Below are 16550 nucleotides of genomic sequence, written 5' to 3'. Positions count from 1 at the left end.
CCTAACTCAACATCAGAGGATCCACACTAGAGAGAATCCCTACAAATGTGAAGAATATGGCAAAGCCTTTAACTCACCCTCAAACCTTATTAAACATGAGAGAATTCATACTGGAGAGAAACCCTACAAATGTGATGAATGTGGCAAAGGTTTTTTACAGTCTGCAAGCCTTATTATACACAAGAGAATTCATACTGGAGAGACACCCTACAAATGTGATGAGTGTGGCAAAGCCTTTAAGTGCATCTCAGTCCTGACAAAACATAAGAGAATTCATACTGGAGAGAAGCCCTACAAATGTGAGGATTGTGGCAAAGCCTTTAAATGGTTCTCAACTTTTAGTAGCCATAAGAGAATTCATACTGGAGAGAAACCTTACATTTGTAAAGAATGTGGCAAAGCCTTTAAAGAGGCCTCATACCTTAGTGGACATAAGAAAATTCATACTGGAGAGAAACCCTACAAATGTGAAGAATGTGGCAAAGCTTTTATGTGGGTTTCATGCCTTACTAGACATAAGAGGACTCATACTGGAGAGAAACCCTATAATTGTGATGAATGTGGCAAAGCCTTTAAATACTCCTCAAACCTTAATGAACATAAGAAAACTCATACTGGAGAGAAAGCCTACAAATGTGGAGAATGTGGGAAAGCCTTTAAGTATCGCTCAACCCTTAGTAAACATAAGAGAATTCATTGTGGAGGGAAACCCTACAAATGTGACGAATGTAGCAAAGCATTTAAGTCCACCTCAGACCTGACAAAACATAAGATAATTCATACTGGAGAGAAAGCCTACAAATGTGAGGATTGTGGCAAAGCCTTTAAACGGTTCTCAATCCTTACTAGACATAAGAGAATTCATACTGGAGAGAAACTTTACATTTGTAAAGGGTGTGGCAAAGCCTTTAAACAGGCCTCAGACCTTAGTGGACATAAGAAAATTCATACTGGAGAGAAACCCCACAAATGTGAAGAGTGTGGCAAAGCCTTTAAGTGGTTGTCATGCCTTACTAGACATAAGAGGAGCCATACTGAAGAGAAACCCTGTACTTGTGACGAATGTGGCAAAGCCTTTAAATACTCTTCAAACCTCAATGAACATAAGAAAATTCATACTGTAGAGAAACCCTACAAATGTGAAGAATGTGGGAAAGCCTTTAAGTGTCACTCATCTGTTACTGATCATAAGAGAATTCATACTGGAGAGAAACCCTACAAATGCAAAGAATGTGACAAAATCTTTAACTGGGCCTCCAGCCTTCTAAAGCATAAGAGAATTCATACTGGAAGGATATCTTACAAATGTGAAGAATGTGGCAAAGCCTTTACGTCTTGCTCAAGCCTTTCTAATCATAAGATACTTCATACTTGAAAGAAAGTCTAGAAACCTGAAAAATGTGACAGAGTTTTATCCAGAACTCAAACGCTTCTAAATATAAATCATAATGGAGAGAAACCCTAAAAATGTGAAGAATGTTACAAAGCCTTTAAATGTTTGTCACACATTACTGTACACTGTACATAGCAGCATTGATACTGGAGAGTGCCTCTACCAATACAAAGAAAGGGGTATTACATTTAGTCAATGTTCACAGCTTATACTATATGAAAGCAATTATAGTTTGGAAATATTGTAAAAATACAAAGAATGTGACAAAACGTTTCTGTATAAATTCTACACAACTTTAAATACTTCATAATTAATTAAAGCATTATACATGTAATTAAGACATTTTAGAAAACATAAGCCTTTAACGTGAACAAGAGTATTGATTCTGAAGATAAATATTAAAACTGTAAAGACAGTGTAATCACCTCACTTTGATCACAGATATTTTTGTACACATATTTTATGCCAGAGGAAAACCCTGAAGACGCTTCTAAAACTTTATTAAACATCAGAGAATTTGTATCCAAGAGAAACACTACAAATATATTGAATGTGGAAGAACATTTTTTTCTTTGTCATTTATTATTTTTGTTTGGACAACATATATACATATGTACAAAATACCTACTGTCAGAATCCTCTTTTATAACTTCATTTGATTTATAAAAACGGGACAGCAAAATAACTTAGGTCACTAATACTGTACAAAAATAAAACTGATTAAACAATTCTGAAGATCAGCATCTTACAGTATTACAGATCATCTGTTGTGAAAGAACATCTCAGTCTATCCAGAGTACTGTGCTAAATCTATCTGCAAACTGACAAACTAATCAGTTTCCGTAATACCAGATTCCACATAGAATTCTCAAAAGAAGCATGATGTGGCGCTAAACTTTAGACTTTGAAACTTTAAGCCAGGGTATCATTACACAATGGTGAAAGGCTGTTTTATTGCCTAACCAAGGAGTGGAGATATATTAACTCTAAAACTATTAAATTTTCCAGAATATGACAACTACTTACAGTATTAGATAAAACAACTTTTCTTTCTTTTTAAACACCTGCAGTAGTCTTTCATAAATTCAGCTAGGTTAAAAAAGTAAAGAAAAATTACTATCCTGCATTTGGATTTTCATAAGTTCTATCCATGGTCTTTTTAATATAAAAAGTAATTGTTTCATAGTTTTAGTGTTCAATGAACTCAGTAGTCCTATTTGAACCGTATCTTTATATAGTAAATCTAATTTGAATGCTGTTTCCTGTTCTGTGATGTTTTAAAACAGGATTTAATTACGAAGAATAAAAAGTCCTGAGTTCATATGTTACATAACTATAACATATAAGAGCATATCAAATGTGTGTTTGTCAGTAACTTGAAAAGGCAAGTAACAACGTTTTGGGGAAACAAATTGTGCATTTTTAAAAAACAAGTTGATGCATTTATATCCATCTAAGTGCTTGACAAAGCCACATATAGATTTACTCCTGAAACTATATAGACTGTCTTTCACTGACTTTGCTTTGTTTTCTTTCATTTCTTTGAGGGAATGATGACTTTTTACAAGTTCAACCCCAAACTCTTCACTCACTAAAAGGCAGCATGCAGAATTTCATAAGCAGAACCATTCCGTGAGCTGAGTAAGAAATAGGCAGCCTAACCTATTTCGTATGAAAGAACAGATGCCCTTAAAACTTATTTTGGACCCCAAAATTAAAATTTGGTTTAAAATAAGTGTTTCTAAAATCTGAAACAGAGGTAGAAAGTGTTCTTTAGTGGAAACACATTTGTTTAAAAACCACAGCTTAGATGAAATCAGACAGACAAAATGTCTGCATTTCGGCATTTGACAGAATCAGAGTGTTGAATATAGAAAAGAAAACAAAGCTAAAATTATTACATAAATTGTTTTTATGTAATTTTAAAAGGAGATTAATGTTGAAGAGGTGTATTCACATTCAAAGTGTACTTTTTCCATTGAACTGTAGAATTTTCCATTGAATTTTAGAATTTTTGAAAAGCAAATGTTGATCCAATTCAACTTTTAAATACCTTCATGCTTTTCCTTGATACCTGGCCCTTGTTCATGTAATAGCACTGAGTCAACAACTGTTGCTGCATCAGAGCTATGAGGGTTTTTTTTGTATTAGATGGGCACCATTCATAAATTATTCCATGGATGAGTGAGGACAGTGAAATGCAAGATCTGTGATGAAAATCTAAGTGGAGAAGTTCTTTTTGGTTGAGTTAAGCCTTGTAAGAGATGCATGAGGTGGATGTTTAGAGTAATATTCATCTGCATTTTAATGAAAAGGAAACATTTTAAATGTTTGTAGTAAATAGTTTTACCAATTGCAGTTTTGTGTAATAAAATGAAGTTAGTGTTGTAACACTTTTTTTTGAGATTATGTGTGACCTTAATTTGTTTTAAATTCAAATTGTGTTTAATGTATTAAGACTATAATGCATGTAATGAAGTGTTATCTTGCCACCAACATTAAATTGTCCTCTTACTCAAGGATATAAAAGATGGTAACAATATATTATTTGGTAACATAGTGAAATGACATATCCAGTAATCCCTGTTGCCAGTGACTTTACACATAACTTGAGAACTTTGCTCCCATAGATTGTATTTTCATTTTTATTTAAAGTTATTTAAAGTTATGTTTAATTTTTGTGAGTATGTAGATGTATATGTTTATGAGCATATATGGAATATTTTGATACAGTCGTTACATGTATAGTGATCTCATTAGAGTAAAGGAGATAGCTATTATCTCAAGCATGTACCCTTTGTGTTACAAATAATCCAATTATACTTCTTATTTTTAACATGTACAACTAAATTTTTAAGGATTACATGATTATTATGATCACAATGAAAACTTATAGGAGTTCAAATAAAATCTATATATTTTTGAGTCCTGAATGACTATTAACAAAATTTTGTCCTGTATTTTTATTTGAACATGTGTCCTCTTTCCCTACAAACATATAACATATACAGATTTTTAGCTTTGATTTACATAGATTTAAATGTACAAAGCCCTTACTCTAAAGATAATCTTTAGATGTTAGGGAATTATGAGGCAAGTAATTGGGTTCATGTGCATGTGTGTGTACCTATTTTGAGAAGAAAAGAATATTGAAAGAAAACAATTTTTGTAGGGTTGGTAATTTTCTAGAAAACTAATAGTGTGATTTGGCCATGTGTCCCCACCCAAATCTCGTGTCGAATTGTAATCCCAAGTGTTGGAGGAGAGACCTGGTGGGAGGTGATTGAATCATGGGGACCTACATTCACCTTGCTGTTCTCATGATAGTGAGTGAGTTCTCATGAGATCTTTTTAAAAAGAGTGTGGCACTCTCACCTTGTCTTTCTCTTTTTCCTTCTCTGGCCATGTAAGTTGTGCCTCCTTCCCCTTTGCCTTCTGCCATGATTGTAAGTTTCCTGAGGCCTCCCCAGCCATGTGTTCTGTACAGCCTGGGGAACTATGAGTCCATTAAACCTCTTTTCTTTATAAATTACTCAATCTCAGGTAGTATTTTATAGCAATATAAAAGTGGACTAGTACAACTAGCAACTTCACAGATTCTGAAAACAAATCTGTATTCTCTGATTTCTATTGAACTTATTTTTGTAAAATATTATGGCTCATGATTCAGAATCTCCCCATGCAAATTTTCTGTCTTTATTTGCCTGCCACTCATGCTAGAATCATAATTGTTTTGTTTCTTATAATATTTTTGCTTCATGAAGTATTCTTTATATGAACTGGTCAGGGATTATAAAAATAATTTTTATGAAATTTAGAAGTGCACAGAAAATAATTTTCAGAGCAAGTAATTCCACATTGATTATATTATTTTTCACTGTCTTATGAGCTACATGTGGGCCATGAAGATTTCCATTAAAAACAAACATTAAAATATAAAATGTGGCCTAAAAGTATCAAAAGAAGAGAAGGAGAACCTCACAACAAAGCCCATATTAGAGCTGGGTGTAGCCCAGCAGTTGTTGCTGGACTTTCCTGTGGGTGAAAGAAGCTTAGGGTGGGGCCCTCTACTGTTGTTCACTGCTGATGGGTGCAGGAAGAGCTGCTTGGTGTCTCAGGACTTTTGCCTACCTGGTCTTGGCTCTGCTAAGAGTTTCCTTCCAGTGGGGAAGTTGTGCCCCCAGCCCATGTCCACCCCTCATGGGGAGCCATGCTCAGTGTCTGGGGATGAGGACCGTCAGTCCACTAACTGGGGGTTCACCTGGCCTCTGCACATGGCTGCCTCCCAGGCCCAGGCCCCCAACCACTGGCAACCTTTGACCAGTCATTCTCAGCCAAATCCCCACATCATGGTGTGCCCATGTCACAGGGCTCAGGAGTCCCCCAGGACACAATTGTTCACCCATAGAATCCTGCCTCAAAGTCTCAGGTTCTCATGTAAGGCAGGATGGTGAGGGGGGAACCATGCCTTTGACTTGTCCTGCATCTGAACTGGGCACAGTTCTTTCTGCTCCATGTATGTTACCTCATCAAATAGCAGCCCCATGCTGGATGTAGGCACAGGGAGGTTAAGCAACTTGCCCAAGGTCACACAGCCAGGAAATTGACCAGTTAGGATTTGAACCTGGGCTGCCTGGCTCTGGAAACCTAAGGTCCCTGAGAACTCTGTTATGGTATAGGTGTGGCACCTTCCAGGCCCCCAGCTCTCACTCCGTCAGGCCCTGCTTGCCTCTCAAACACCCCTAAGACCAGATCACAGGGTTGACTCCAGGCATTGAACCAACCCGTGGTCAGTGCACCCTACAGGCTGGGTCCACTGGTTTCTGCCCTGGGCTCGGGACTTAGCCAGCTGCATGTGGCTGCTTGGAAGGCTCTGGCAACTGAAACCCTCCAGTTCCAGTGCACTCATCATCACCCTCAACCTGATTGTTCCTGTGACCTTGTTCAGCTTGATTCAGATGACGCCATCTAACACAAGGTAGCTCCCCATGCTGATCAGCCCCGAGAGGCCCTCCCCTGCTCCTCACCTCCACCATTGGCCTCTCTCCCGCAATATCTTCAAGTTCTCAAGGTTGCAAACTTTTCTGCCTCTTCCCAGTCCTAGCCACTAGATGGCGCGTCCCAGCACTTGTCTGTAAGAACATCCCTCACCTTCTCTCTGACAGATTCTTGGGCTCATGTCCTCTCCAAGGACCCTTCCTTGCAGCATTTCTGGAAGCAGCATTTGAACTACAAGCTTGCTATAGACACAGGACAACAGGCAACCTCTCACTTCTCACCAACTCACTGATTTCTGCCTCACAATCAGCCATTTTCAGTTGTTGCAGATTTTTATCTGTATTTAACTTGAGATTTTAAAAGTACATAATTATATCTTACATAAACATATGTAGTGCCTTACATTTAAAGCTTTTCTATTGCATTTGTGCTGTTGGAGAATAGAGTTGTAACCTTAACACACATACTTGGCAGCCTAGTTACTTCACAACAGAGTTTATGCTGTTATGAATGCATAAATAATGTTCACACCCCAGCCATGTGCAGAACTGTGGTTTCATTTTCTCTTAAGTAACCTTTTTTTGCCTGCATTAACAATTGTTTTGTTATTTTATTTGCAACAATTTCTAGGCAGCTGCCACTCTTTAAGTTCTACCTATTGTAAACAGGTAAAATTTCTCTGAAAATGGGCTTCTGGGTTCTGTTTGTTTCATTGGCTTATTTTTCTTGGATGCATCTTTGTGTTTTCTTCACTGTGTTCTGGTTGCTCTCTAGTTCTTATGCTAACCAGAACACGTTGGGAAGTGAGATGGACAGCTATTAATCATTCCACTGAGAAACAGGCAGGAATCAGGACTGTCAACCTACCTGTAGGCCACAGGGCAGTCAGTGGCTGTCTTGGGACTTGCTTTTACCATCAACCAGGGGATTCTTGGGCCTTGCTTGGGTTTGCATTTCCTGTCCTGGTTTTTCCTTTGGTCTGTGTCCTTTATTTCCTAGAGCACATCCTCTTGTAGCTTTCTGAGAAATGGTTCATGGGAGTTAAATTTTGAAACATTTTTATCTTTGAAATTGTCTGTGTGCAACAAACACTACTGATGGCGTGTTTGAACGCTGGTGCCTAGATTGGAAATTATTTCTCCTCAGCGTTTTGAAGGTGTTGGTTCATTGTCATCAATATTCTGGTTGCTGTTACGTGTAAAGCCATTTTTATTCCTGGTCCTGTGTATATGATCTGCTTTGTTTTCCTCACTGGAAGCTTCTGAATGCATCTCTTTTCCTCAGTGTTATGACACATTATGGTGCTATGTCCTGGTGTGGGTTAATCCTCATTACTTGGGCTGAGTATGTCTGTACTCTTTCTCAGTTTTCTTTGCTCTCCCTTTTTGGTCAGCTGCAGGACTCCTGCATCCATCTTCCAATTTTATCCCATTTTCCATCTCTCAGAGGAGGCTGAGCAGTGCATTTGGAGAGAGTGTGGGCTCCTGGGTTGGATTCCAGTTCTGACAGTCACTCTGTGTAGGACCTTTGGAAGATTATTTCAACTGCTTTTGCCTCAGTTTTCTCATCTATAAAAGGAGATTCATAGACAGAAATAGAGTTATTTGAGATTAAATGGAATTGATTCATCATAATGATGATGAAGATGATGATGATGATTTTAAATGGGTCTCCTTTAAAGTAGTCTCCTAATAGGCATTTGGGTATTACCAAGAACCCAAAAGAGAGAGGCTCTGGAGGGGGGCAGCTTGGCTCTGTCCTCACATGTCACTGCCAGCAGCTGGGCCCATACACAATGCCCACCTGGAGGTTCCTGTTCCTGCAGCAGCAGCCCAGGCTGGTCCCCACTTCCCAGTCACCTAGCCATCCCCCTGTGATGCATCTCCCTTCCTGAGCAGCTGTGTTTGGCAGAGACTTACTCGTGGGCATGCTTCTGTCTGGGTGCTTTGGTTGGAATCACATACCCATGTATGTTATGGTAGGTGAAAAACAGGGTCAGAGGCTAAGCTCTAGTCCTAGGGTTGCTGAATGACTTTGGATAGGTAACTTCCCAGCTGGCCTCAGTTTCCCACTCATAACAGGAGAAGCCTGGCCTTGTTGACCCCAAAGCGTCTCTCACCTCCACATCTTGGATTAGGTACACTTGAGACCATGTTCCCGGCCAACGGAACCTCTGTAACCAGTGGCCCCTCCAAGTTTTGACATTCCCATCCCCTGCACCACATTCCTTCATTATGAGCTTCTATCCCCAAGCTGACCACAAATTTTAATTGGAGACAAATCTAATATATTTCTCCCCTTAGTCCCACCATAACCCAGTCCAGAGGCATCCTGGACACAGGCTGTCATGGCTTCTGATGTGTTTGGCTCCTCTCTCGAACTTGGCAGGGCACCATCCTTGAAAGCCCTCACCTTATTGTCTTTGAAATAATCTGTATTAGTCCATTTTCACAGTGCTGTAAAGAACTTCTGGAGACTGGGAAACTGATAAGGACAAGAGTTTTAGTTGAGTCACAGTTCTACATGGCTGGGGAGGCCTCGGGAGACTTACACTCATGGCAGAAAGGGAAGCAGGTGTGTCTTCCATGGCAGCAGGTGGGAGAGAGTGAGTGTGTGTAGGAGGAACTGTGAAACACTTATAAAACCATCAGATCTCAAGAGAACTCACTCACTATCATGAAAACAGCATGGGGGAAAGTGCGACCATTATCTGATCACATCCCACCAGGTCCTGCCCTTGACACATGGAGTTCTGGGGATTACAATTCAATATGAGATTTGGGTGGCGACATAGAGCCAAATCGTATCACAGCCCAAAGATGTGGGCGCTCATGCTGGCTGTTGCCAATTAAAACATGCAAGGGCACTGGCCCTCCTGGCTTGGCCCAGCCGGCCTCCCTCCGTGGCTCTGAGGGACCACTGAGCCTGGAGTTCAGAATTGGATCGATCACAAGTGCTGGGTTGGTCATGGAGCAGAGTGTGTTGACCTGTTGGGCACCTTCTTGGGAACACTGGCCTCCAGGGGCCAGCAGGAGGCAGTGACCCAGGTCCTGGCAGGAGGAGCCCCAACAGTATGCAGCTCTATCACCAGTGAATGTCTGTCACCAGCAGGAGCTCGCTGGCCTTGATGCAGTCTTCAAGGGCCTCACTTTGTCCAGGATGTCCACCTCCACAACCCTGAGGACATCAGTGATGGGAACCACTTATTTCGATTTGGTGGCACAATGCCAACCTCAGGGAAAAGTCTAATCATGTGGGGAGGGCTTGAGAATAAAATACACATCATGTGTACATGCAAGTGTGTGATACCTGCACAGTGTCTACAGGAAGCTTCGAGAATAACAGTATGTCCTGAGGGCTTGTGGTGGTTGCCACACCCTCTTTAGCCCTTCTACCCCACAGGGTGCTATGCAGCATCTCATGGCTGATGCTGGGCTGGGCTGGGCTTCTGGGCAGAGACCACCCATTACACAGGCACCTTGGGCTTCCCCACACTGTCTGGAGTTCCTGCAACCTTACTTTAAAAGATAAAATGACTCATTAAATAAAGAAATAAATGCTTGTTACTTAAAAAAAATCAATGCACCTTTTCATGAATAAATCCACACATCAGGACACTGTTCTTTGTCAAGCACATGTACCCTTTGGTTGCCAATTACCCCTGTACAGAGAGGTAAGCTGCGTGGGATTTGTTGCCAGCACAGGGGCACCAAAAATTCACCACCAAGCTTGTCCAGTTCCCTCTTCAATCCTGTCTTTCAGGAGATAGGGTCCCTCCTCCCTACTGACTTCAGAGGACATCTGGCTGCTGGGGCCCTCTGCTGAGGGGTGCTGTGGGGCCGTGGGACTCTGCTTCAGTGCCTGAGGCCCACCTCCTTGCTCACTAGTATGACAGCCTCCAGGGGAATTTCCACTCACAACCAGAAGAGGAGTCCCCCAGGCGGTCTTTCTAGGGAGTCCCCCTCAGATGCCCTGTCCTCCACTACCCCCTGGAGTAGAGACCCCAGGATGCTGGTTGTTCCTGGACAGGCTTCCCTCTGTCCTGCCCCAGGCTGGCTGCCTGCCCTGGATGGCATCCTAGGGAGCAGGGCCAGGTCAGAGTACCCAGGACTGCACACCCTGTCCCCAGCAACAAGAACAGCTGAGGGGCTCAGAGAGCTGGGGGGCTGACAGCTGAGCACATCAGTGTGTATTACTATGTGTGCGGGTCTGTGTGTGTTTTAGTATTGGCATGCATGTCAGTGTATGTTAGTGTGTGCGCACAGTTCTATGTGTGTTAGTGTGGGCATGCATCAGTGTATGTTAGTGTGTGCACACAGTTCTGTGTGTTAGTGTGTGCCTGTGGTACTGTGTGTATGTTAGTGTGTGCACTGTTTGGATGGACGGAGGCAAGATGGTGCACTTCCGGGTTCTTCATCCCCCCCCAACTTTTCCCGCGCGCGAAAATGCAGCCGGCGACCCGGGAAGGTGCAGACCAACTAGGCATGCGCCAGGTGATGTCAATCCGAAGAGACCAAGATTTACCTGGTCGCACCTGCGGAACGCCCCCGACACGCCCGTGCCGCGCCTATCACCCTCCCACTCCTAGAAAAGCCGCTCCGGACGAATGCCACACACGGACTTCCCAGCTTCCCCACTGCGGTCGGGACTGTCGGAACTCCGTCCGAGAGCTACACGGGTGACTCTGTGGGCCTCATTTGCCGGAGGCCGACAGACCTCTCCCACCCACCTTCTTCCCCTGAAGCTAGGTGACCAAAATAAACTTGCAGTTTTGCTCCTACACTTGCCTAGTCGCTGGTTCTTTTGTGCCTGCTCTGGTGGTCTTAGAAAAACAAGTCATGCACATGGTTCTGTATGTTAGTGTGGGAATGCATCAGTATGTGTGTTAGTGTTTGCACATATGTGTCAGTCCATGTGGCATTTGGGATTTCCTGTGGGACCCCTCCTGGCACAGACTGGCTTTGGAGCTCTGCCCAGTGCTCCTTGCTGTGGCTTCTGTCAGAAGGAATATGAGTAAAAGCCATCACCAGAAGATGCCTGAAATCATAATCTGGCCCGACCAAAAATGTAATGGCCACATAAAAGGCTTTTTAATTTTTCTCTTAAGATTTGGCAAGTATTTTGTTAGTAAAATGTGCTCATGCATTTCTGTAAACATACAGATAGGATTGGTCTTCCAAGGCCTTCTAGTCATGGGCTCTTAGCTCCTATAGGCAGTGGGTCAGGGCTGGCCTGGGCTGTGGGGAGGCCCCAGGAGCCTTGTTGAGTCAGCTCCTCATATACCCTGCTCTTGCAGGACTGCTGCTTGTGTGCTGTGCTCCCACTGGCATGGCGCACATGGTCAAAGCTTCCTAGTAGATGCCACCCCTCACCCCCAAGGAGCCCCATGAAGGGCAGCTGGTCTCACATTAGGGAGTCTTTGTCCAGAGGGAGGGGAGTACCTAGTGTGCTGAGTGCTCCTACATTGCCCAGGAGGAGAAATCACATTGATGGGGCTTGGAGGGGGCAGATTTCAGCCCTGCCCATCACATCACACACACTAGGGATCCTTCTGTATCCCAGAAAGAAGCACCTAGGTACTCACCCCCACTGTGTCACCAGCCCCAGCCCCCTGATCCCCAGCCCTGCCCTGTCACACTTTCAGATCTTCAGACACACACTCTCCAGCCTCACTGCAGGTTGGGATGGAGTGGGCCCCCCTTTCCTCCCTCCCCAGAGTCCTCATAGATGAGGCTGGATGGCCCCGGACAGGCCACCACATAGTCACCATGAATGGGACAACTAGAAGGATAGGGGACACAGAATTCACGTTGTGTGGCTGGCGGGCTGGAGCTCATTTTCCCAGGAAAGGTCTGTTTTGCAAATCAGGGAGGGTGGACTGAATCCAAACCCGAGCACTGTACCTCAGCATGGTGGGCAGCAAGCCACAGCTCCAGGCCTCACACAGTCATCCCACTGCATCAGGCTCACTGTGGGCTGTCCTGCTGCTGAGGGGCCAGCATGACCAAGGGATAGTGACAGAGCCCCTCACTCACCCCATCCTAAGTCTCTAACCACAGAGAAATCCCCCTCTCTGCGGTGTTAGAATTTTTTAAAAATTGAATTCATTAAGAATTTTCCAGGCCGGGCGCGGTGGCTCAAGCCTGTAATCCCAGCACTTTGGGAGGCCGAGACGGGCGGATCACGAGGTCAGGAGATTGAGACCAGCCTGGCTAACATGGTGAAACCCCGTCTCTACTAAAAATACAAAAAACTAGCCGGGCGAGGTGGCGGGCGCCTGTAGTCCCAGCTACACGGGAGGCTGAGGCAGGAGAATGGCGTGAACCGGGAGGCGGAGCTTGCAGTGAGCTGAGAGCGGCCACTGCACTCCAGCCCGGGCGACAGAGCAAGACTCCGTCTCAAAAAAAAAAAAAAAAAAAAAAAAAAAGAATTTTCCTGCACATACAACAGAAAGGCCCCCAAACAACCAAAGTGAAATAAAGTTAAACAAGCAAAAACCATGACCACCACCCTAAAATATAGTCTTGTGGAGTCCGTCAAGCACCTGGTGCCCCATCGCCATACATTTTTGTAATATTTTCAAAGTTAAGCTGTTTTCTACTCTTTGTCTTAAAGGGGGCCCTCAAATTGTACACAATGAAGGCCCACAAACCCTGGCCCTGCCCTGGTGAGGGGAATTCTCACTTGTCTTAGGTCCCTATGGCATGATTTAAGTAATCTGTTTCCTTGACCAGGAGCAGGGAGAAATCAGAGGAACAGGGAAAGGTTCAGTTCCCGGGTGAGGCTGCAGCCTCAGTACCCTGGGTCCCCTGGCTGCAGGTCCCTCATCCTTGGAAATTAAAGTGGCATTCTGAGTAGAAAAGACACTGCCTGGTCTTCCCCCACCCACAGAGTCAGGAGAGGGTGACAAGGGTGCAGGGCCCTGGCCTCTGTTCCAGAGACCTGGTTTAATTGGTCAGGGGCACTGCTCACAGCCTCTGAGCAGCACCAGGCGGTGTGGGCGCCAGGGAGTGGCAGCTTCTGTTTCTGATAGAGGCCTGGGAACCAAGATTGAATGGATTAGTTAAGACGGTGTAAAAAAAATTCATCTGTGACCTACGATTTATGGCCTCTGCTCCCTCTGGTCTTTTGGCAGTGAGGGCTGCCCAGGAAATGGGACTGGACAGTTGCCTGCCCTCCTGTGTTGGACAGTGGGTGGCAAACAGCTAGAGAAGTCCAGGCCTGCAGCTTGCCCTTATATGAAAACAAGCACATTGCAAGACAGGATTATCACAGAGCCCTTAACATAAAATGTTTACAAAATTAAGCTCATGTAGGGTCATCTATCAAGTTTCAAACACTTCCAAGGATTGAATTTATAAAGATAATGTGTTCTGATCATGTAGAATTAAGTTAAAAATTAAAACAAACAGATAACCAGAATAAAAATATTTCAAGGTTGGGAATTAAGAAAACTTTTTTAAAATAAAATATATGTCAAAGAAAAGAGGCACACTGGAAATAAAAATCTTTTAAATTTAATGACAATAAAAATATATTATACCAATATGTGTAATATGAAGTCAGACGCTTTTGAAGTAGACTTAGGCTACAAATGCATGATAAAGAAAAGAAGAAAGCCTGAAACTCACTTATCTGCAGTTATCTCAAGAAGTTAATTTGAAAACCTCAAAGTAAGAAGTCATAAAGATAAGAAATTGATTAAATAAAAAACAATCCTATAACTGTTAAAAAAAAAAAATAACCGGGGTAGGTGATTTTGGTCTCAGGGTTTTTAAGCAGTCCCCCAGTTACAGCGGATTATCAGGAACCACAGAAAAACAAAGGACACGACGCGACGCAGCCCAAGCAGAGCCACAGAGACAGGCGATCCAGAAGGTGGGGCGAGTCGAAAACGAAAGCGATGCAGTGTAAGACCCACATTGCTTTCAGGAGACATCACTTACACACACAGAGACACACAAACACACACACACACGGCCACATACACATGGAAACATACATCACTTGCAACTTTCCCATAGTATCACACAGCCCAGCAGCTTCTGAGACTGCGCGGTACTGCTCTGCCACGAAGCCCTACCAGGGAGAGCAGCCCCAGAAAACAGGTGGGCTGTACCTAGAAATGACAGGGGGAAACCCTCAAGGAGACTCACCCCCACACGGTCTAGGCAGGTCTGACGCCTCCCGCAGGTCCTTTAGGATCCTCAGGGATTTCGCGCTGTTATTTCTGAAGCTCCGCTTGAGATTTCTTCAGGCTGACTCGCCACTGCCATCTGCTAGGATTGTGGGACTATCACGTGGATCCTTCAATGAAGACAGGCGAGAGTCCAATGCGGACTCACGTGCACAAACATCTCCTCTGCCAAGCCACGGATACTTGTCGCCAGGCAGCAGTGGCAGTCACTGTGACGGGAGCCTTCCCTCACCACACGCACATGGGGCCCAGAAACTGGCGCATGTGCATTCGCGAGGCAGCCTCGGGAGCTGAACTGTCAGGGCTGTCAGCCTGCCTAAGCAGCGGAAAATGGGACCGGCCGAGCCAGCCTGGTCTCTGGGAAAAGGCTGCCTGCGACAACCACTGCGGGACCCTAAAAGTCTTGACCATAGGGCCTCCTCCGGCCATCTCCATGGCCGGGTCCTGCTACAGGGAGAGGAGTTTCAAGAATGTGAGGTGGGCGCTGGAAACCACTATTCGGAATCCGTTGCCGAAAGAGGCTGTGTGCAGGAAGTGGGTCCCAGGGGGATGGGAATACAGTCTGGTGAGTTGATGAGGGGTCTCTGGGTGACGGAATCATCCCTGATACCCCTTAGGCCGGTGTCACTGACAGATAGCCGGGCCCTTGAGCTCATTGCCTCCCTTTATCCTGGATCTCCCAGACGCTCGTGCTTCTCAGCACAACTTTTTTTGGGAATGGCAGGAACCACGACAAAAACAAGGCCAATCTGGTACCGGGTTTTTGAAGTGGAAATGATAACCCAAAAGAGCAAATGAAGATGAGAGAGTGTCTCAGAGGCCGTCTGGGGTGATTGCAAGCCTGAAGAGCATGTCCAGGAGTGCTGGTGGGGGTCACCGTGGACCACCCATGGAAGATAAGGAAAATCAATGCTCCTAAGAGAACCAGAGGGCCTGTGCTGGAGTCCAAGCCACATTCAAAGATTCCTGCCAGAAGACCCAAGAGCCTCCTGCAACATGAAAACAACCCCAGCCCCTACAACTAGACCACTACCCACAACCAGGAGTGCAGCCAGCCACTCCAATGTCCCTTTTGTTCCCTAAAATCTCTGGCAGCCAAAGTTCCATGCGGAGAGTTAGGAGTCAACTAAAAGCATAATTACTAAGTCACAACAATTGTGGACAGCAAAAAGTTTTAGGATAGCCACTATTAATAAGCCAAAATTAAATAGAAATTTTTATTACTTCTGTTCCATACAAGAATTTTACAGGACAATTATAATTATGTATAATGTACACTAAGAAATATTACATTAAGTTTCCCATAACTTTGGAATATATAGTAATAACATTTTTACAAATATAGCACAAAAATTCTAACACCATTTCATATTTGACAATGCTTCCTCTATGATTTATACATTATATAAATTAAATATGTCATTTTTGGACTTTAGGAAAACTAATATCTAAAAGTTGAATCAGGTAAGAAAAAGAGACAATTTATAATATGATTATGGAAAGTCTGTCAAATATCAAAAGTTTAAATCATTTTATATTATAAAATAGAATTCTAGGTTACCATAAGTCATCCATTTAGCCAAAATGATAAATCAAAACGTTTTAAAGGCAAAAACCTATACTCATTAATAGAGGGAAAACTTAGCTTTCTAAACAATCTGTTTCTTTTCTTTTCCTTATTTTTCTTATAGCTTATTCAAAAGGCAAACAGAAACTTTTCCTCATTACTTAATATCACATGAAAATCTTGTTCTAGAGAGAGAGCCAAATTTCACCTTTGCATCAGGGTACTATTAATGTCAAACTCAATTCTCAATATAGCTTTACAGACAAATGTACCCAATTTTAATGTTTGACCATGAGGTAAGAGTCTCATTAAACTTTCCTATAACTCTTTACAATTTTCTGTTAAAGAGCAGATCAACGCTCCAAGAAAACCATGCTGTGCTTTTATTTTAATGT

Source organism: Trachypithecus francoisi, unplaced genomic scaffold (assembly GCF_009764315.1).
Source record: "Trachypithecus francoisi isolate TF-2019V2 unplaced genomic scaffold, Tfra_2.0 Contig00328, whole genome shotgun sequence".
Lineage (NCBI taxonomy): Eukaryota > Metazoa > Chordata > Mammalia > Primates > Cercopithecidae > Trachypithecus > Trachypithecus francoisi.
The sequence above is the reverse complement of the archived record's forward strand: the minus strand, read 5'-3'. Positions refer to the sequence as shown.